We start from the raw sequence: 23,111 nt of genomic DNA, 5'->3' as shown, positions 1-23,111 counted from the left end.
GACCATGACTTTCCTTACCTGAATGCAGATCAAAACTTTTAGAAACCATGAAACACTCCTTAAAGGGATATAGGGATTGAGATGGGAGCACAATGTTTTTAGTACCATAAAAAAGAAAAAGAAATATAAATAAAAACAAAAGCTGAAAGTTACTTTTGTGCTTAAAAAAATTCACATTTTACAAATAAAAGCAGAAAAAAATTTCCCCTTAAAAATAGTTAATTTTTAATGATGTAATTTAAAAATTGTTAATCTTGAGAAATTCCTTTTTAATGTATATTTTTGTTACTCTCCTAGATACTACTCATTTATTATATTGCTCTGTATTACAACTTTGGGCATCATTGAGTGATATTTTGACAAAGTAATGTTTAAATGAAACAAGGGGAATTGAAAGAGGTGTTTAATGTTATGAAATGTGTAGCAGATTTATATTTGATGAATCTCTGAATCCTGGTTCTGCTATTCATTACCTATCGGTCTTTACAAAAAAAAAAAAAAAAAATTACACTGGGTCGGAGTTACTTATACATAAAATTATAAGGTTGAATTAGATCACCTCTGTTGTCTACATTCCAATGATAAAGTTTAAATAATTGGGCATTTTGAATAATTAATTAGGAGAATTAACACTGAAACCACTTTAACAGGAAATGATTTCCATATCCTATAAGAGTATAATGAAGGCATTTTAGAGGCCAGCAATCAAATCCAACCTTCTCCCATGCTAAAACCCAGCAAGGTAAATGGACATGCCCAAGATCACAGAAGTACATTTGAGTTTGAACTCTTATTTCCTGAATAGATCCAGTGCTTTTTTTTTTCCTGTACAGAGAATTTTATGTCACTCATATATCATGTGACTTTTGAAAAAAGGAAACTTATTGAGACATTTTTATCCCCATCTGATAAAAAGTTGGAGAGTAAGAACTGAAAATCTGACAGTTATGTTTACTTTGATTTTTTTTTTGTCTGAATCATGTTAAAAATTTTTTGGAATTCTAAATAATGCAAAGATAATCATTTCTCCAATTTTATGCATTATCCCTGGTTGGTAGAGAAAGAATTTCTCTCTCATACTATTCCTTCACAATTCTTTTCAACTAAGTATCTATCAACCTTAAAGGTGAAAACTGCTCCCCAGTTTTCAGAGGTTTGAGTTTTCTTGGCAGGAGAGATTTTCCAGACTTGTAAAGCCAACATAATATTAACTATGTTCCCTTTGGGCACCAATGGACTAATTCTCACAAAAAGTTTCTCTTATTTATAATAGTGAGGAAAAGCATTCCTTCTAAAGAAACTCATGTTAAGCATCCAGCATGAATTAAGTAGACTCATACCCTCCCAACATAGGCAGGAATTTATACACTTTCATATGATTAAATTTTTGAAAGGAAGTCTTCTTATTTTATGTTCATGTATATATAGAATAATTTTTCCATCTTCTAAGAATTTATAAATTTATTGATAGATATTTGCTTCATTCATACAGACTATTAGTTCCATATGGTTTGATATACAAACTTTGTGAGTTAGTATTGCAAAACAAAACTAAAATAAACAAAATAAAAATTACTTTGTGGTCAACTAGTGACAAGTCTATCTGTATGGAACTAGGGTAACCTTAATCTTCATATTATATTTTATTAATACTTGTGAATCTAACTTCATAATTAAAATTTTCTGTTTAGCATTTAAAGTTTTTCTTAGCATGACCCCATTTTAGCTTTCTTGTCCTATTATATATTATATGTTTTTGGGTTAGACAAATGGAATGTCTTGCTATTCCTCATACATGACACCATCTCCTATATCTTTGCCTTTACATGGACTATCTGCCCACCTTCTCATGCCTAGAACATTCTCCCTCCTCACTGTACATTTAAGAATTTTTGTTTTTCTTTTAAAACTCAACTAAAATTTCACTTTTTTTTGCATGAGGTCTAGTTTTTTGGGGTTGTTTTTTCTTCTAAGAAAAGAGAAGCAACATGAAAGGGTGATAAGAATCCCATACCTAGACTTAACTACTAACTTCAACTTTGCCACTTTTATACTCTAGGCCTGATGATACAAGTCACTTCATCTTTTTGACTTTACAGAAAGGGTATCTTCTATACTAAGAATGAAAAATTACAATTATATTGATACCTAATCAAAGGAAGAGTAAAATCATAGAAGAAAACTTTACAACAATCTATCCACCAATAATGAATATTGATATACATAAGTATACTAGCAAAGAGGCTACTATAACATATTCCAAACGTCATAAAGAAGGGCCAGATGGGATTTACACCAGAAATTCAGAAGTGGTGCAAAATTAGGAAAGCAATAAGCAAAATTCATCATATTAATAACAAAAAATAACAAAAGCATGTGATTCTGAACATAACTGAGGTACAAAACAAGCTTTTCACAAAATAAGACATCTAGTCCTATTAAAAACACTAGAAAGAATGGGAATAAATGAGACTTCTTAAAGTGATAACTATCTAAAACCAACAGTAAGCATTATTTGTAATAGCAATAAACTAGAAGCCTTTCAAAAAGATCATACATTATTACCATCATTATTAAATACTATTTAGAAAAGCTATCTATAGCAATAAGACAAGAAAAGGAAACTGAAGGAATAAGAAAAAACAATAAGGAAATAAAACCACCAGTCTTTACACATGTTTTGATGTTATTCTTAGAGAACCTGAGAAAATCAACTTAAAAAAAAAAACTAGTTGAAACAATATAACAAGTTAAACAAAGTTGCTGGACACAAATAAACCTATATAAACCATTATCCTTTCTCTATATTACCAAAAAAACTCATCAGATAGAAATAGAAAGAGAAATTTCATTTAAAATAAATGTAGACAATATAAAACCTGACAACACAGAGACAGGAACTATATGAAAAAAATTACAAAACACTTTTCATCTCTTCCCATAAAACAGAAGTGGATAGTAGAGTAGATTAAAAGCCAGAATCCTACAATATATTGTTTACAAGAAACATATTTGAATCAAAAAGATACATACAGAGTAAAGGTAAGAGGCTACAGTGAAGTATATTATGCTTCAGTTGAAGTAAAAATAAAAATAAAAAATCAGGAGTAGCAATCTTGATTTCAGATCAAATAAAAGGAAAAGTAGATGTAATTAAAAGAAATAGGAAGAAATACATATTTTGCTAAAGCATACCATAAATAATGAAGAAATAGGAATACTAATCATATATGTGCCAAGTAATCTAGCATCCAAATTCTTAGAGGAGAATTTAAATGAGTTGCAAAAAGGAAATAGACAGCAAAACTATACTAATGGAGGATCTCAACCTTTTTCTATCAGAACTAGAATTTAACTACAAAATAAACAAGAAAAAAGTCAAGAAGGTTAATAGAATTTTAGAATAGTTAGGTATGATAGACCTTTGGAGAAAATTGAGTGGAAATAAGGAATATACCTTTTTCTCAATGGTACATGTAACCTACCCAAAAATTGACTGTTTATTAAGGCTTAAAAATCTCATGATCAATTGCAGAAAGGCAGAAATAGTAAATGTTTCCTTTTCAGATCATGATATAATAAAAAAAATTATGTGTAATAAAGGGCCATGGAAAAATAGGCCAAGAATTATTGGAAATGAAATAATCTAACTCTAAATAACGAGTGAGTCAAGCAACAGGCTATAGAAACAAACAATAATTTCATCCAAGAAAACTATTATAATGAGACAACATACCAAAATTTATGGGATGCAGGCAATGCAGTTCTTAGGGGAAGTATTATATCTCCAAATGCTTACATGAATGAAATACAGATAAATCAAAGAAATGGGCATATGATTTAAAAAATCTAGAAAAAGAACAAATTAAAACAGCCAATTAAATACCAAATTAGAAAATCAAAGGAAAAATTAATACAACTTAATACAATTGAAAGTAAGAAAACTATTGCAATAGTAAATACAATTAACAGTTGGTTTTATGAAAAAACCATCAAAATGGAGAAACCTCTGGTTAATTTGATTAGAAAAAAAAGAAACTTGAAAACCAAATTATCAGTAGCAAAAATGAAAAGGGTAAGCTTATGAAGAGGAAATTAAAGCTATAATCAGAAGTTATTTTGCCCAATTGTATGCCAATAAATCTGACAATCTAAGTAAAATGGAGGAATACTTGCAAAAACATAGATTTTCCAGATTAACAGATAAGCTAATATTAAAGCTTTTATGACATAAATATGGTGCTGATGACCTAAATCATGAAATAACAAAACATGTAAAAAAGATTATAGATAATTTTCTCTAATGAATATTGATGCACAAACTTTAAATAAATATAATATGCTATGTCTAAGTGGAATTTATACCCGAATGCAGGGCTGATTCAACATCAGGAAAATTATCAGCATAATAGGCCATATCAATAACCAAATAGAAATTATATGATTCTTTCAATAGATTCAGAAAAAGCTTTTGACAAAATGTAACTTCATTACTATTAAAAACAGTAAAGAGCATAGGAATAAATAGAGTTTTCCTTAAAATGATAGTATTTTAGATTTAGATAGATAGCATCTATCTAAAATTATCAACAAATGTTATATGTAATAGGGATAAGCTAGAAGCATTCCAAGTAAGATTAGGGGTGAAACAATTTTGCCTATTATCACCACTATTATTCAATATTGGACTAGAAATGTTGGCTTTAGCAATAAGAAAAAAGAGAAATTAAAGGAATTAGAGTAGGTAATAAGGAAAGAAAACTATCATTCTTTGCATAGGATATGATGCTTTATTTAGAGTATTCTAGAAAATCAACTAAAAAACTATAAGAAGCAATTAGCAACTTCAGCAAAGTTAGAGGATATAAAATAACCCCACACAAATCTTCAGCATTTCTATATATTATCAACAAAATCCAGCAGCAAGAGATAGAAAGAGAAATCCCATTTAAAATAATTGTAGACAAAATAAAATATTTGGGAGTTGACCTGCCAAGACAAATACAGTAACCATATAAACACAATTATAAATACTTTTTACACAAATAAAGTTAGATCTAGGCAATTAGAAGAATATAAAGTTCTCCTGGGTAGAACGAATGATAATTCTCCCTAAATTAATCTATTTATTCAATGTTATAACAATCTCTATATTGAGGCATATATTTTGAGTCAAACTTGGAAAAAAAGTTTACATCCAAGGGTTCTGATAAAAACCTCATTTTTAAATATATAAGAATTGACTCAAATTTATAAGAATAGAAGCAGTTTTTCAGTTGATAAATTGTCAAATGATAAGAACAGATTATTTTCAGACAAAGAAATTAAAACTATTTCTAGTAATATAAAAATGCTATAAATCGCTATTGATTTGAAAAAATGCAAATTAAGACAACTCTGAGGGATTACTTCACATCTCTCAGATTGGTTAAGATAGAGGAAAATATAATGAGTGTCAAAGGAAAGGTGAGAAAATGTGGATATTAACATGTAGGAAGAGTTGTGATATGATTCAACTAATTCTAGAGAACAATTTAGAACTAATGCCTAAAGGGTTATAAAAATGTCCATATCCTTTGATTCAGCAGTGTCTCTATTGGGTCTGTTTCCCAAAGAGATTATAAAAGAGGGAAAAGGACCCACATGTGCAAAAATATTTGTAGCAGTCCTTTTTGGCTGCAGCAAGGAACTGGGAATTGAGTGGGTGTCCCTCAGTTGAGGAATGGCTGAATAAATTATGGTATACAAAGGTAATGGAATGTTATTGTTTTATAAGAAATAATGAGCATGCTGATTTCATAAAAGCCTGGAAAGACTTACATGAACTGATGCTAAGTGAAATGAGCTGAACCAAGAGTTATACACAGTAACAATAAGATTATGATTATTAATGTAATGGACTTGGCTCTTTCCAGCAAGTAGTTTGTTTTTTTTTCTTTCTTGTGATTTTCCTCCTTTGGTCTGATTTTTCTCATGTAACAAGACAAATATGGACATTTTTAGAAGAAATTGTACATGTTTAACCTATATCAAATTGCTTCCTGTCAAGAGGAGGGAAGAGGAGGGACAGGAGAGAGAAAAATTTAGAAAAAAAGGTTTTACAAAGGTGAATCTTAAAAATTATCTTTGTGTGTATCTGGAAAAGTAAAATACATTTAAAAATATAAAAGTAAAAAAAAAAAAGGATAAAGGACACTTCAAAAATAATGAGAGATCTATACATTGGGAGAAATATTAATTGCTCATGGAGAGACCAAGCCAAAATAATAAAAATGACAATTAGCCCAAAATTAATTTACTTATTTAATGCCTATCACACTACAAAAGAATTCGTTTGTAGAACCAATAAAATAATAAAATAAAATTTATATAAAAAATGTCAAGGGAAGATGAAGGTGGAAAAAGTAAAAAAAATGTGGTGAAAAATGTGATCAGAGATCAAACTGTAAGACAGTAATTATCAAAACAATCATTTGGGGTGAAATTGTTAACTGATCCAATCATTTTGGAAAGAAATTTAGAATTTTGTTAAAGAGTTATTAAACTAGATATACACTTTGACCCAACAATGCTACTACTTGATCCATTCCCCAAAATAAATAAAAATAGTTTTATGCTTTAAAATGTTTATAATGCCTCTCCTTATGATGGCTAAAAACTAGAAACTTTAGAGGTGACTATCAATTAAGGATTGGTTGAATTCAATGGTTTTAGAGGAAAAAAACATTGAAATTCTTGGACAAAATAATGAAGAGTGAATTGAGCAGAATACAGAGAACACTGCATACAGAATAACAATATTGATTTAATAAAACTGAATGAATAAGTTATTTTAATTATTACAAATATACAAATACAAATAAAGAACTATGAAGAAAGATGTTATCTACATCCAGAGAGAGAATTGATAAGTAGAAGTGTGTATAATTTTGCATCTGTGTGTGTGTGTGTGTGTAATTGTAGTCATCCATCTCAAGAGCAGGGGGGAAGGGAAGAAAAAAGAAATTTATATGATAATTTTGCTGTACATTTGAAAGGAATAACAAGTTCTACATAGTAGATTTACAGTTTCATATGCAATCATCTTTTTATTATACTATGTTATGCAAATACTTTGTTTTATTCCATAAATTAAAAATAAAATAAAATAAATCAATCTTGTAACGAATGTGAAATACAGTGTTTGAACAATGGAATAAATTAGTCACACAATATATAAACGTAAATGACCTTAGTAATCTAGTATTGCTAGGATCATTAGTAACACATTTTTGAAGCAATAGCTCATTATTTGACAAAAATAACTTATCAGAAAACTGGAAAATATTCTGCCAGAAACTGACCAAAGACCAAAATCTCATAGTTTATGCAAAGATAAAATTAAGGAGTGATATGCCTGAACAGAATTTTGCTGTCTCTGACTGTTTCCATTCTTAAAACCTGGTAAACATATCCCTCTATGCTATCTCACTTCTTTTTGTTTAACTGAGAATTTCTTCTCTTTAAATCATATTTATTTGTGGTCTGTATTTTGTAATGGACCTTGTCTCCATAAAATTATGAACTTTTTTTTATTGCATTCTAAGTGTTAGCTGTAAAGAAATGGACCACACATTGGGGAGTACACAAGTGAATCTATAGATTTCAAATATATATTGAATTGTCCTCTCTTTGTTACCTATTATATATCCCTAAATACAACCTATTCTGACTTCAGTAGTACCTAGGTACTTAAGTCTGGACTTGAATGTGGCCCAGGGACAGAGAAGAGGAGGGACCCACTGTGGTAGTTTACATTTCCTTAGGGAAAATCTCTACCAAAGAAATGGAAGCACCCAAGCCAACTATGTGTTTCACTAATTTTAACTTTTTCTAGACACAAAAGGGCAGTCTATATTTTGTATCCTTCTTGAATAATTCCACACTGCCTTAAGTAACTTCCCTAAAAATTTAGTTAAAGCAAAGGCCCAGAAAAGATTGAAGGGTTCAGCTACTTTAGGATGAAAAAGTTACATGGAACTTTATAGAGTTACTACATTAGTATTTAAATTCCTGTGTCTTTAGTATAAAGTCATTGTAGTATCTTGCTAACACATCAACAAAGCATGAAAAACATAATGCTTAAAAAGTCTGATCTTCAAATAATCTTCATAACAACAACAAAAATATGTCATACAACTGCTGAATTGACCCAATAATCAATTCATTATGTTACAATTATGAAAAAGATATTTCAGTCTTTCAGAAAAACAAATGAACTGAAACCTAAAGGATAGATTCATAATTTTTATTGGGGAGATGGAAATTAAACTTTAAATAGTTCTAATCTTTAGGCTATACCTGTTAAGTAGGAGGTATGATGGTTCTATTCAAGATTCCCTTATTTATTAAAAGAGACTTCTGTTGTTCTCTATGAAGAAAAAATTGATCTTACACATCTACTTCACCTTTCTGTTTTTCTTTCTTGTGAAGTTAAGGTCACACTAACCAAAATATATCGAAGAATAACTAAATATCCACAAAGAAAGAAAATCACAGGTACTTCTACAAAGATTCAAACCAACTAATAATAGTTGTGATCACAATTTTGGTCTGAATTGTTCTTGAGTGTCATGGCATGACTGAATAAATCTAAAATAAAGTGGACTTGGAGTTCATGAAAAGAAAATCACTTAACCTGATTTATCTTTCCTAAAAGAAAACAACACATTTTTCACCTTATCAAAATATAAATCTCTTCTAAAGTACCCATGAGGCAGAGGTGTCAAAATGTTTTAGACACAGGAAAACTTTTTAATACAACCTAACAAGCTCAATTTTCTACCTCCAACAGATGGAATGAGGAGTTTCTTTCAGAAGGGAATCCCAGGCCTATCTGCTGAAGCATTCTCCTAGGTTAATGGATAAAGGAAAGATAATTTATATTATACAAAAAATTAAGCAGATTTCAATTAAACAACAAAACTGTCAGTCACATACATACACATAAGAGGTGGGCTACATATATATATATATATATATATACACATATATATGTGCTTATATATACATGTATGTATATGTGCATACATACCCAGAGACATATTATTTTCTAATGTCCTAGTCTGAGGCCTCATTTTGAAATATTAAGACACCCTGGGTTCTTGAAAGTGTATACAATCAAGCAAAATTCTGCCAGGTTTTACTGTTCTAGAAAGGCTTTGAATAATATCTCCATGATGGATTATATGTCTCAAACAATCTCAGCCTAGCTAAGTCTCATGATTCCTATCACCATAATGTCTTCCAAATGTAATTTTTTAAACAGGGACATATCAAGTGGGAGGGATTTTATGAGAAAACTCATGAAAGTCATCAACTAAAGCATGGAAGGTTTATAATCTGATGTCAGTGAGAAATGGACCCTAATAAGAAATGAATTTTTGATGCATGGGTTTGTTAAAATATGTAACTTCTTTAAAAATCAAATGCTAGGTCTTATAGAGACTTTTTCTGATCCCTTTAGATGCCACTTTTACCAGTAATTGTGTACATAAAGTATTCCAGAAGTCTTAGGGCAGTTTTAAGCTATTTAAAATTCTAGTACACACATACATAAATATGCACATGCATAAATCAGTCTCTCTCTATATATGTAATTTATGTATATTTATATATATATATATATATAAATGCAGATAGATTAGATAGATAGAAAGATAGATAGATAGATAGATAGATAGATAGATAGACAGACAGACAGACATAGTTCAGCCTCAAAGGAAGGTAAGCTCTATGAAGACAGAAGCTGTTTCATTTTTGACAAGTGTCTAGCATAATGTCTGGCACTTAGTAGATATTTAAGTAATGTTTGTTGAATGGATTTATCCAAATGTGCATGTAAGAGTGTCTTATATAACATGTATAATTGTAGCAATTATTTCTGATTTCAATGTCCTCATCTACTAAATAGGGTTTGTGATATCTGTGGATAGGAGGAAGGAAGAAGGACGGAAAGGAAAAATCATTTGATAAGTGCTTGTTATGTGCCAAACATTCTGCTCATTGTTTTATAAATATCTCATTTAATCCTTAAAACAACCCTGGAAGAAAAGTGCTATATAACTTATCTAAACACACATACCTAGTATGTATCTGAACCAGTATTTTAGCTCAGAACTTCTTGTCTCTGACCCAGCAATTTATCTACCTACCACCCAAAATAATACTCATATTAATAACAATTGTTCTATATACTTTATAAATAGGATAAAGATCAAATAAAATGTCTATAAGGTAAAATTATATATATATATATACATATATATATACACACACATATGCATAACTGACACTTTTATTACTTAGCATAAACCTGCTTCATTTTTTGTGCAAATATGAAATAGCCTTCTCTTATTCTTAGATATAAATAGGATTCCCTCCTGAAGAGAATTCCTCATTCTATCTGCTGGAAGTAAAGGATTAGGCTCATTAGGTTGTATAAAACAGTTTTCCTGAGCTAAAACATTTTGACACACCTGCCTTACATGGGTTTTTCAGAACAGATTTATGTTTGGATGAGTCAAAAAAAAGTTATGTTTTCAGTGAGAATGAATCAAGTTAAGTAAATTTGTTTTCATGATCTCTAAGTCCACTTTTTTCAAAACAATAAATAGTTCTTGTCTTCAAGGAGTTTATATTTTATTTAGAGGATACAATGTTCAAACATAGGAGCATAAATATGATAATTTGAGGAGGAAGCAATTAGGGAGATCAGAACAAGCTTCCTTTAGGAGATAGTATCCAAACTAAAATTTAAAGACAGAAATCTAAATACAGGTGAAACAGGAGTATTTTCCAGGCATGGAGAAGAGCATGTAGTAAGGTGAAGAAGTGAGGGATGGAATGTTGAGAATGACCAATACCAAGTAAGTTATTTTGGCTCTAATATAAAGTATGTAAAGAAAAATAATGAGCAATAAGTCTGGAAAGAGGTCAGTTAATGAAGAATATTAAATACCAAACAGGAATCTGTATCCTATCCTAATGGCAATAAGAAATAATTGAATTTTTTTGAGTATGGATGAAAAGAGGTTCACATGGTTAGATATATGCTTTATTGAGAAGATTATTTTGGAAGCTCTGTGAAAGATATTTTATAAGAGAGATAAGAGGATAAAGAGTGGCACAGGGATAATTATCTGCTTATTCAATCATTCAAGAAACATTTATTAAGCACTATGTGAAAGATATTTGAGATACAAAGACAAAAGGTAAAACAGTCCCTGAAACTTCTTGGATGTGTATGTGTATATATATATATATATATATATATATATATATATATATATATATATATATATATATATATATATATATATATATACATATATATATATATATATATGTATATATATATATATATATATATATATATATGTAGGAGGGAGGAAAGATACATTTATGCAGATAAGATACTTTGAGGAGAAGTATCCACAATTCCAAAGAAGCAGCAAAAAAGGAGGTATTTCTCTCTTATTTATGTGTGTACACAAGCATGGCACACACACATATTACTCATTACAGCAATGTACCAGAAAAGCATATTAAAGGAAGTTATATGACAAAAACTAAGATTTAATTGACTTATTCATTTGTGTGATTGTGGGTTGGTATGTTTCTGTATTAACACTATGAGAATTCTTCCTAGTGCTTTAAACAAAATCTGGTTAACATACAACCATCTATTTTCTCTCTTCATTGAAAACTGCTTTGGAATCACAAACTTCCACAAATACTAAGTCTTACATTTCACATCTGTGAATCTGTAACTAGACTAGAAAAAAAAAAAAAAAGCAACTAGGGCAAAATCACTCTCTTGAGAGTCTTAAACTGTGTAACAGTTGCAAAGTGAGGTAGACTAGGGCAATTTCTTTGTATATTTACATATTCAGATATGCTCCAAAAGGTTCTAAATGCCCTATATTTCTCTTAAAACTTTCTTTGATTTATTCCCCAAAATATGAACATTACTCCGATCTAGCAACATTATACTAATTTCATCCTATTCAAATTTCACATTCTGGTGACAGCCATTACACTAATTCCATTTTCCCTGCACATTTTGAAAAGGCTTCTAGGAGTACATAATATATATTTTAAAGGTAATTAAACATAGTTTTCATCAGTATGCAATTATGACCTTCCCCATCTCAACCTGGTAGCGTGACATAGATAAAGGATTTTATGTGAGGAAAGTAAGCATGCTGCTATCTTTAATGTGTGCTTTTTCATATCTCTACAATTCTACAGATCCTTACCTCTTACAAAGTTGTTCTGACTTTCACATTTTTGGTCTCTTTTGTTCAGCAACAAGCATATTAATTTTGCTTTTTGTGTATTTTTTTCCTACAATAGTCTGTCAAGAAAGATGGGCAATAGGAGGAAAACAAATCAATTAAATAATATTTTGTCATTCAAGAAGCATATGTCATTTTGGGAAAATAAAATGTCCTTTTTAAGAATTTTTATCTTGCCTATTGAATATAAGAAGAATTATGTTAGCAGAAAATTCTTCTCTGATCACACTGAGGAAATGTAGGTTCTTGAACTTGAATGCAAGTTCTGGAAAACTCTTCTAAGATGGCAAGATATTAACCTTGGCCCACGGTAAGCCAATGTATAAAGTAACCTAAGGGGTAACCTAGCACTTCAGTTGTCTTTTGGTCTAATGGCATTATTTTTTTAAAAAGTGATATTACACAATCATGATGTTTTCTTGATGAAATCATACTGATTCATTGCTTCTTTTTTCTAAGTGTTCCAAACTATACTTTTTATATGTTTTTGTTTTTTTTCCAGGAATAAAATTAAAATTACCAGCCTCAAATCTATAGACTCTTAGTCTTTTTTTTTAATTATTGAGGCATATTCTCTTCTACAGTACATTGTCATGTCTCCTGTTCTCTTTGAACTTTCAAATAGAATGGATAGTGACTCAACAATCACAAATATATCATTATATGCTATAGATGTTTTTCCCCTTTTGGTGCTGATGATTTAAACCTTTATTTCTCTTTTATAAACTATATCCCTTCACTTGTTTTAGGGATTGATTCCCTACTGAAGTAGGGTACATTTTTGCTCTGTCCTTTACAATTCAAAGATTATTATTCTTGGCAAAATGATAGTTATATCTTCTCTCTATCATGTTATTATCATCCCATTTGAATAGCCTTCTTTTCCTTGCTTTTATTCTTCTCTTACGCATAATATACTTGATGTGGTCAGACAATTTATTTCCTGATACAGCTTCCCTAACTCTGAAATTATCTTCCTTCCCCTATGAAACTTGTTAGCACCAGTTTCCCTGATGCAATTCCCTGGTCTCATGGTATAAAAGGTCACAACTTCATGTAATCTAGGCCTCTATTCTTGGTGGCTGTCAAAAATCATGGGAGTTACTATATATACCCTGATGACTGATCAACTGTTTCCAGGTAGAGAAAAAAAGGGTCACATCCAGAGAAGAAAATACCACTGTATTCTTCTTGCTTATCCTTTCTCTGTTTGAGTAAAGTAAACCTCTTCTCTTCTTACATGTCCAGCATTTTGTTCCAACATTAAACCAGAATTAGGAGGATGCTTGATTGTTTTGTTTGTTTGTTGTTTGTTCATTTGTTTTTAACATTAAATAGAGAAAACTCAGATTCCAGATACAGTTCAGAATAAAGCTTCTGACACTTGTTTCCTCATATTTAAGAAGCCCAGAAGAAGGAAGTTCACCTAATGAATTCTTTACATTTTAGAAAGCCCAAAAGGAAGGAAGAAAAGGGGGAGAAAGGGAATGAGAGAAAGAGAAGGGAGGGAGGGAAGAACAAAACAAAACAAGTCAGTGTCCGCCAACTTAGGCCCCAAATAATCTACAACCTTGGAAGATGAAAAGTAGGCAGACCAACATTCTCTCCAATTTTTTTAGGAAGCTGAAAAATCCATGTTTAAACATGCCTCTTTCTATAAAGACTGGTCTTAATAAAGCCCTTGACAGACACCAAGGGGCAGCAAAAATTCATTGCCAAGAGCAGTCATTCACTATGTTATTTTTGAAAAACAATTGTTTTCTTCTTACTATGCCCTTGTTACTACTAAATAGGTTCATATAATAATATCTGAATTTTCTATTATTCCTTGGTTGATACAAAATGCTTTCTGTAGTAAGATGAAAGAGCACAGAAGTCTTCTACTGTTAAATGAAAATTGTACATTAGAAATACTACTTGCCTGGGACATCTGAGTAATACAATACATAAAAGCACTAGCCCTGGAGTCAAGAAGAGCTGAGTTCAAATCAGACCTCAGATTTACCCTGAGCAAGTCATCTCAATTGCCTCCAAAAGAAAGAAAGACAATAAAAAAAAAAATAATGCTTGCCCACATCCCTCTGGTAGTAGTGCTTTTGACTAACAAGTTGTGACTATGCCAGAAACCAAGGCCTCCGGTTCAGATCTTGGAACTCTGCTTCCTCTAATGGACAAGTGAATTCAAACCATATCTTACTTCTGAGAATTGTGATTTAATTGATTATCTGTTATTTCTATCCACTGTTAGAGACCCACACAGAACTGGGCTTCAACAATCAACACTCCAGTAAAAGAAGACACTCTATGGAGTAGGAGTATTGGCAAGTTTTCCCTGCAGACTAAGTTTTAGGGTAAATGTCTGGACTGTTAAAGAGCTTTTAGGGCTGAGGCAGAGAAAATATTCATCTTTACCAGCTCTTGGGCAGTGGCCATGAGTACGACCAAGAAGTCTGGACTTGCAAAGAATAGGACTGGGAAATTAAAGGCTTTCCCATTTAGTTCAAGAATAACAATTTTTTAAATTGTTTTTGTTTTTCACTACATATAGTTGTATATAGGATGCCTTAGTACTTATTGGCGTTATGTGCTAAACTACCAAGTTGAAGCTGTTAAAAGAACATCAGAGATCAGGTCCAGTGTCACTGGACATTTGAATGCTGATGCCATTCTGGGCACAGTAGGACTATGTGATTCCCCTCACCAGGACAAGGCAGCTATTACTAATTCAAATGGCTCTCAACCTGTGCCCAGCTGGGAAAATGAAACTATCTTGTCTCAGGATAAAAGGTTTTCCTCCTGCATCCAACAACTTATGTCAGAAATCTACAAAAACCAACAAAGGTTATAAAGCAACCTCCCAGAAACTATTTCTCGACAAATTGGCATTACCCTGGAAAAGAAAAGGGTTTCCCACTATATACCAAGATAAGATCAAAATGGATCCATGATTTAGGCATAAAGAGGGAGATAATAAATAGATTAGAGGAACAGAGGATAGTCTACCTCTCAGACCTGTGGAGGAGGAAGGAATTTATGACCAGAGGAGAACTAGAGATCATTATTGATCACAAAATAGAAGATTTTGATTACATCAAACTAAAAAGTTTCTGTACAAATAATACTAATGCAAACAAGATTAGAAGGGAAGTAACAAATTGGGAAAATATTTTTAAAAACAAAGGTTCTGACAAAGGTCTCATTTCCAAAATATATAGAGAACTGACCCTAATTTATAAGAAACCGAACCATTCTCCAATTGATAAATGGTCAAAGGATATGAACAGACAATTCTCAGAGGAAGAAAGTGAAACTATATCCACTCACATGAAAGAGTGTTCCAAATCACTACTGATCAGAGAAATGCAAATTAAGACCACTCTGAGATACCACTACACACCTGTCAGATTGGCTAAGATGACAGGAACAAATAACGATGAATGTTGGAGGGGATGTGGGAAAACTGGGACACTGATACATTGCTGGTGGAGTTGCGAAAGAATCCAGCCATTCTGGAGAGCAATCTGGAATTATGCCCAAAAAGTTATCAAACTGTGCATACCCTTTGACCCAGCAGCGCTACTACTGGGATTATATCCCAAAGAAATACTAAAGAGCGGAAAGGGACCTGTATGTGCCAAAATGTTTGTGGCAGCTCTTTTTGTTGTAGCTAGAAACTGGAAGATGAATGGATGTCCATCAGTTGGAGAATGGTTGGGTAAATTGTGGTATATGAAGGTTATGGAATATTATTGCTCTGTAAGAAATGACCAGCAGGAGGAATACAGAGAGGCCTGGAGAGACTTAAATCAACTGATGCTGAGTGAAATGAGCAGAACCAGAAGATCACTGTACACTTCAACAACAATACTGTATGAGGATGTATTCTGATGGAAGTGGAAATCTTCAACATAAAGAAGATCCAACTCACTTCCAGTTGATCAATGATGGACAGAGGTAGCTACACCCAGAGAAGGAACACTGGGAAGTGAATGTAAATTGTTAGCACTAATATCTGTCTGCCCAGGTTGCATGTACCTTCGGATTCTAATGTTTATTGTGTAACAAGAAAATGATATTCACACACATGTATTGTACCTAGACTATATTGTAACACATGTAAAATGTATGGGATTGCCTGTCATCGGGGGGAGGGAATAGAGGGAGGGGGGGTAATTTGGAAAAATGAATACAAGGGATAATATTATAAAAATATATATATATATATAATAAATAAAAAAAAAGAAAAGGGTTTCCTCCCTTGACTAGGGATTCCTTGAATCCAAAGTCCAAGAAGACTCACCTAACAAGAATGGACCATTTTGAGACATGGTTCAGTCTAATCTTCTGCAGTCTATCCTCATTTCCTAGCAGAGCTGCCTGATCCTCAAAGTACTTGTATCTTTAGAGGGTACATTAGATGTTGGGGAAAACAATAATTTCTCCTCAAGAAGCAAATTTTCTTTCCTTTGGGATGATATGGGAAAAATTCCTTCCCAAAAAAGGCATGGAGAAACCACGAGTTTTATTGTTGAGAGAAATCTTGTTTTTTAATATGATGGGGAAGGTGAAACTATTGCTTTATAACTATGGTGGGTATATATATTTACCTGGAAGAAAGGAGACCTCGTAGTTGACTAGTGAGAGTTATTGGATAAGGATGAGAAAAAGTCATTATTTAGCCAATGTGGAAGAAAGATTTGATCATTTCACAGAGCCTTTAAAAAGAAATAATTTTGATTTTGTATTAGCTCCCTAGTTCTCAGAGAGAAGGCATTTTTGAAGATTGGCTAAATAATGATGACTGGGTAGTACAGAAAGAGCCTTACTAGCAACAGATTCTGGGATAGGTTTCATGAAAGACATCTATGAACTTTCAGCCAATTTACTACACAAGATCCCGGTGAGAAAAATGTCAGCAGTGTCAGAAGTGTCCATGTAGAGGCTCCCTTGTTCCTGGAATTGCTCCTGCTCATCAACATGTTGTATCAGAAGAAGAAATTTGTGACTGTACTAAAGGTGTCATCATTTGTGCTGTGACTCTTATGTTCTTGGTGTCTTACACAGTGTCATATCATAAGCTAAATCAGAACATGGGAAAAATTAAAGATTAAAGAATGATATTCTCATTCTAAGTTGGAAGGTTTGTTTTCCCTGAAATTTCTCTCATTTCTGTTTCTGTAATACTCTTTTTTGTTGGTCAAAATCAGAGCTGAGTTACTAGTTCCTTTGTTGCTTTCTTTCCTTTTGGCAAATGACATTATCATTAAGATATGCTCAAATTTTACCAGCTGCTGCTCTATTTTTGTAAGAAAAAAAAAAAAGCATTACTTGCCCTTTCTTTCACCATCCTATTGGATGTTCTGAATTTAAAAGTCCCAGAGCCATCTCAAACTCAACATATCTAAAATAGAACTCATTACATTTTTCCCAATTTTTCTAATTCTGTAAAGGGTACCGCTATCCTTTATCCTTCCAGTTACCTAAATTTTCAAACTCGGTGTCACATTTTATCCCTCATATTTTTTACCATATATTCAGTTATTCACCAAATCATGAAAATTTAGAATGGTCCTTCCCTTCTAGATGATTGTTTATACAAAGCCCAAAATATGATTAGTTCTTTATCAAGTTTTTCCCAGCTGTGCTACATTTAAGTCAATTCCCAATCTGCCAAATAGCTCTAGAGACTAGCTAGCATGTCTGACATATAGCATATGCTTACTAAAATTTTTTGAATAATTTTTTGATGCTTTGGGGATAAATTTGATTCTACATGACAACCTAAAGGGCAACAAAATATTCTTCCAATATCTCCTTTTTTATTAGTAGGAAGACCTAAACTAGTTCTCTAACTCTGGCAGACATAGAAGCATTGTATACTTTTCGAAAATTGTTTTAAAATTCCCATTTATTCCCTTAAATCCCCCAGCTCACACCTCCTGAAAACAATTTCAATCATCTATTGTTCTTGTTAGAACTTGCATCCAATCCAATTGCCTCTTTTCTATTGTTAGCTATTCCTTGGCCACATGTTCATTTGCTAGAGTTTTAGTCAAATAGTATTGTATAAAATGATCTGTTCATTGGGCTTGGGATCTTATAAGAGTGAGCTCTTATATTCAATGATTTTCTAAAAGTTACATTGAACCATAAGTAAATTATCATAGAAGGAACCACTGTATGATGAGTGACAACATTAAGATGATAGTTATAAATGCATAGATTATGGTGGCAGGGCCTTTTGGAGGCATCAGTCTCCTCAGTAAGCAGAAGAAGAAAAATGAATGCCTGATAGGTAACTTACCCAAGGACATTCAGGTAGTAAGTGGAAGCATTGTGATTTGAAATTAGGTCCTCTATATCCAGAATCCTTTATACTGCATTACACTGCCTCCACAATGGAAGTGGATGGGTAGGCTAAAAACAAAATAAAAATTACCTTGCTTCACATAATCTTGCCCTGAGATTTGTAAGCAGATTTAAAAGGAAGGCCTTGAAGTGAAAAATAAACTAAGCATTGTCAATGCCAAATAATGAAATTTGATATCAAAGGAAGAGATAACATAAAAGCCCTAATAAAAATGTTTTTTAAAATGTCATATAAACCCTCTTGTGACTTTTGACATTGTAGAAACTTTGAATCAAGAATGAGTTATTCCTTTCCTCATCCTTTTAAGAGGTTAGTACTACAGAACCTAACTAATTAATGAATAGAAAGAAACCTGTGCAAAGACCACTCTAGCCACCATTTTCACTTTTCTACATTATTTATAATAGTGTTTTCATTCAGCTGGCTTCTCTCTGGACCCGTTTTGCACCACTGATTCTATTTGAGAAACCAGGGCAAGAAAGATAGGTGATAGAAAATGTTGATATTTCATCACAGATTCTTAGAACTGGAAGGAATCTTAGTATTTATCCAGTGCAACCCTATCATTTGAGAGATAAGAATTTGGAAGTATAGAGAAGTTAATTGATTTCCCTAAGATGAGTTTTTTTTTTTCTTTCTTTCTAACTGTATAGTTGTATTTATTTGGAAAACCAAACTAGGTTATCAGGTGGCATATGGACATTAAGCAGTTGTTTGATTTATTACTACATGTTTTCAAAGACTATGTATATACCAGCTCTAAAGAAAAGGATGATTTATGTATGTGATTTACTAAAGCTTAAGTACAACTTTAATACTATAAAATGAGGTGTAATATCCCAAAACTTCAAGGAACCCAAGTGAAACTTGAGCATAATGACTACTAATTAGCTAGAAAAATCTATTCATGAATTTTCTTGATTAAACAGGTAGTTCTTAGTTGGACAGCACATTATTCAAAAGAGAGAAATAGTGTTAAAGTGTTTATTTAATTGAGCAGTAATAGTGAATTTTATGTGTGTCAATTAACAAAAAGATATAAAATGATAGTGATAATCTTAAAATACCATTCAACTGTTTTCATAATTATCGAAATCAATTTAATAAAACAGTAATTGCAACCTATTTTTGATTTGAAAAAGTACTAAATTTTAAAATATTAGGATTTTTTTTAAGTTTATGGGAACAAAATAAATGAGGCTGAAGCCAGAAAGGAAAAAGTTAAGTAGGAAAACTCTTTTTTTCAAGTTTCTTTGATAAGAGAATGAAGATCCAATATGACACATACACATGTATATATGTTTTGTATGTATAGATGTATGCATATACATAGTTGTACATATACAGATATGGAGAGAATAATTTATATTAATCTTTGAGAGCTTTTATCTAACACATAAATGTTGAAAAGGTAGACCAAAGCAATTCTCAAAGACGAAAATAAAAACAACTCTGAGATTCAATCTTATACATATCAGATTAGGAATGACCAGAAAAAGGGGACATGACAGTTGTTGGAAGGATTATGGGAAGATAAGACACATTGCCTGACTGTTGAGAGAGCAGTCATTTTAGAAAATAATTTGGATTTATGTCTCCAAATCGCTGAATGTTATACACATACACACACACACACACACACACACACACACACACACACACACACAGAGAGAGAGAGAGAGAGAGAGAGAGAGAGAGAGAGAGAGAGAGAGAAAGACAGAGACAGATCCAGAGACAGAGACAGACAGAGACAGAGACAGAGAGAGAGAAAGAGACAGAGAGACAGAGAGACATAGAGAGAGAGAGGCAGAGAGATAGAAAGACAGAGACAGATATATAGAACACTACAAAAATATATAGATCTTGTAAGAAAGAATATATATATCTTTTTCGCAGAGATGTCAAAGAAGGAAGAAAAAACTATAGGTTGACAAATATTTATAGTGGCTCTTTCAATGTTTTTGTTGTATTTGGGAAAAAAAAAAAAACAACTGGAATCAAAGACAAGGTACATTAGTTAGGGAAAGGCTGAAGCCATAATTTTAACTTTATTTGGAAAAAGAGTCTAAGCATTCAGTAGATTTCCCCAAGTATTTATTCTTCTGTTTAAAACTTTTAACTGGCATAACTGAATTATTAATTGGCTTGAAGTATTCCCACTTTTCTATGGAGAAGAACAAAAAGAAAAGATATGGTATAATGAAAAGAATTTAGCGCTTAGAGAAAAGATGTGTTAAGGCTTGAATCCTGATTCCAATGTTTAATAGCTGTGGGTTAGTCATTTAATTTCTTTAAGCATCAGTTTTATTTTATAGAAAATGGGGAAAATTATATTTATATGCTCCACAGTATTTTATAAAGAATGTATCACATGTTGATGCTATTATTCAGTCATTCAGTCAAGTCCATCTCTGTGTAATTCTGTGGATTATATCGTTCATGGAGTTTTCAAGTCAAAGATACTAGAATGGTTTGCCATTTCCCTCTCCAGTAAATTCAGACAAACAAACATTAAATAAATTGTCCACAGTCATATAGCTTATAAGTGTCTGAGGCCAGATTTGAAGTTATATCTTCTTAATTCTAGATCTGGTACTTTATCCAATGAGTTATCTAACTATTTCCACATAACAAATCATAAAACCAAAAGAAACATTACTTTTAAAGTTATCAGGAAAAGGAAAATTAGAATGGAAAGCACATTATTTCAGAACATTTAATTTGCAATGTTTTCCTTTTGAGCATTCATTGTTAAGTACAAAATGGATATTTTTTTAATACTTAAGATATACCTTTGCTTATTATTTCTGTTTCTCCAATTTATTAAAGAATGATTCAAGACTATTGTGATGTTAAGAATGATAAACTATATACTACAAGGAAGATTGATGATTTATAACTAAGAAGTTGAGGAAGAGAAGAAAGGAGGAAGACCCAGGGAGCACACTCACCGACATAGGAATAACTTGCAGAAGAAAAGCTGGCCAGGGTAGTACTGACTTCTAGGAGGCAGAAGAGGCAGCATCAGACAGCTCTGGTTTGATTTTCAAAATATAGAATCGAGATTCTAGCTGAGGGAGAATGAGAGCCAAGGGGCCAAAGATAAAGTGGACACAAACTAAATTGGAGGAATTCATTTGGGGGACTGCTGCAGGGCTACACTAAAAAAGCCTGGCTTCCTGGAGTAAGGAGGTAATAGAGCATCCATACTCTGCTTTAGAGCACTGCTTAAATATTACAGTCAGTTGTGGGCACCACACTTTAAGAATAGTAGTGAATTAGAGAATATCCAAAAGAAAGCAAAAATAAAAATGAATGATACTGAGTCCATAATAGAGGGCAAGATGATAGAGCATCTATACTCTTCTTTGGTCAGAACACAATTGGAGTATTCCATTCAGTATTGGGGATCACATTTTTAGTACAATGATGAGCTAGAAAGTATTCAAAGGAAGGCAAAAACCAAAGATAGATATCCCTGAACCAATATCATGTGAATATTGATTGGAGGAACCGATAATGCTTAGTCTGGAGAATAGAAAAACAAGTATCTTTATAAGAATACTAAACTTGTTTTGTTCATTGACAGAGGGAAAAAAAAACAGGAAAAATGGGTAGATATTACAAAAACAAATTTTGGTTTAATGTCAACCTCTCCCTCCTCATAAACAAACAAACCTTTCCCAGCAGTTAGAACTATCCAGAAATTTTATGAAGTATCTAAGGCAGTAGCTGGGTTGCACAATGGAAAGAACATGGGACATAAGGTCAAAAAATTTAAATTCAAATCCTTCGTTAAATCCAGACTAGTTATGTAACTCTGGACAGAACACTTAACCTTAGTGGGTCTTGATTTTCTCATCTCTAAAAATGAGAATAATAAAAATAATTATGATACCTCCTAGGTTTATTCTGAGTATCAAATGCATTAAAATGCATAAAACTTAGAAAACCTTAAAGCGCTTTAAAAATGTAGATTTTTTTTTTTATTCTACTTAAGGAGGTAGTAAAATTGGAGATGTTCTACAGGAATATAATCTTTGATCAGATATGTTATAGTAGAGATTTCTTTCAGATTTTGGTTGAACTAGATGGCCTCTGATATTACAGTACTGTTTCTATAGATATCACTACCAATATGGCTAAGCTATTCAATTTAAATGGAACTATATGGAGGTAATTTGGTATTGCTATGTCAAAAGCACTGACATTGAAGGCAGAGAATATTATGCAAGCAAGTCATTTGACTTCCTTTCCCTGTGCAGCAGTATTACCATCAACAAAGAGTTAGTTGGAATAGATGATCCCTAATGTCTTTCATTATATATTATATAATGCTATTATTAGCAATGTCTTACTAATAACAATATTTTTCAGGATTTATTGTGATACTACAAATATGT

At 31.9% G+C, this 23,111-nt stretch overlaps 1 protein-coding gene across 9 annotated transcripts in view; it reads right to left on the bottom strand.

Moving 5' to 3' along the window:
• The window catches only part of CDH12 (cadherin 12), a 1,341,561-nt gene that overhangs the window by 39,435 nt on the left and 1,279,015 nt on the right, over positions 1 to 23,111 (bottom strand). The window lies entirely within an intron of this gene.

This window comes from Sminthopsis crassicaudata, chromosome 1 (genome assembly GCF_048593235.1).
Source record: "Sminthopsis crassicaudata isolate SCR6 chromosome 1, ASM4859323v1, whole genome shotgun sequence".
NCBI classification, from domain to species: Eukaryota; Metazoa; Chordata; class Mammalia; order Dasyuromorphia; family Dasyuridae; genus Sminthopsis; species Sminthopsis crassicaudata.
The sequence above is the reverse complement of the archived record's forward strand: the minus strand, read 5'-3'. Positions and strand labels throughout refer to the sequence as shown.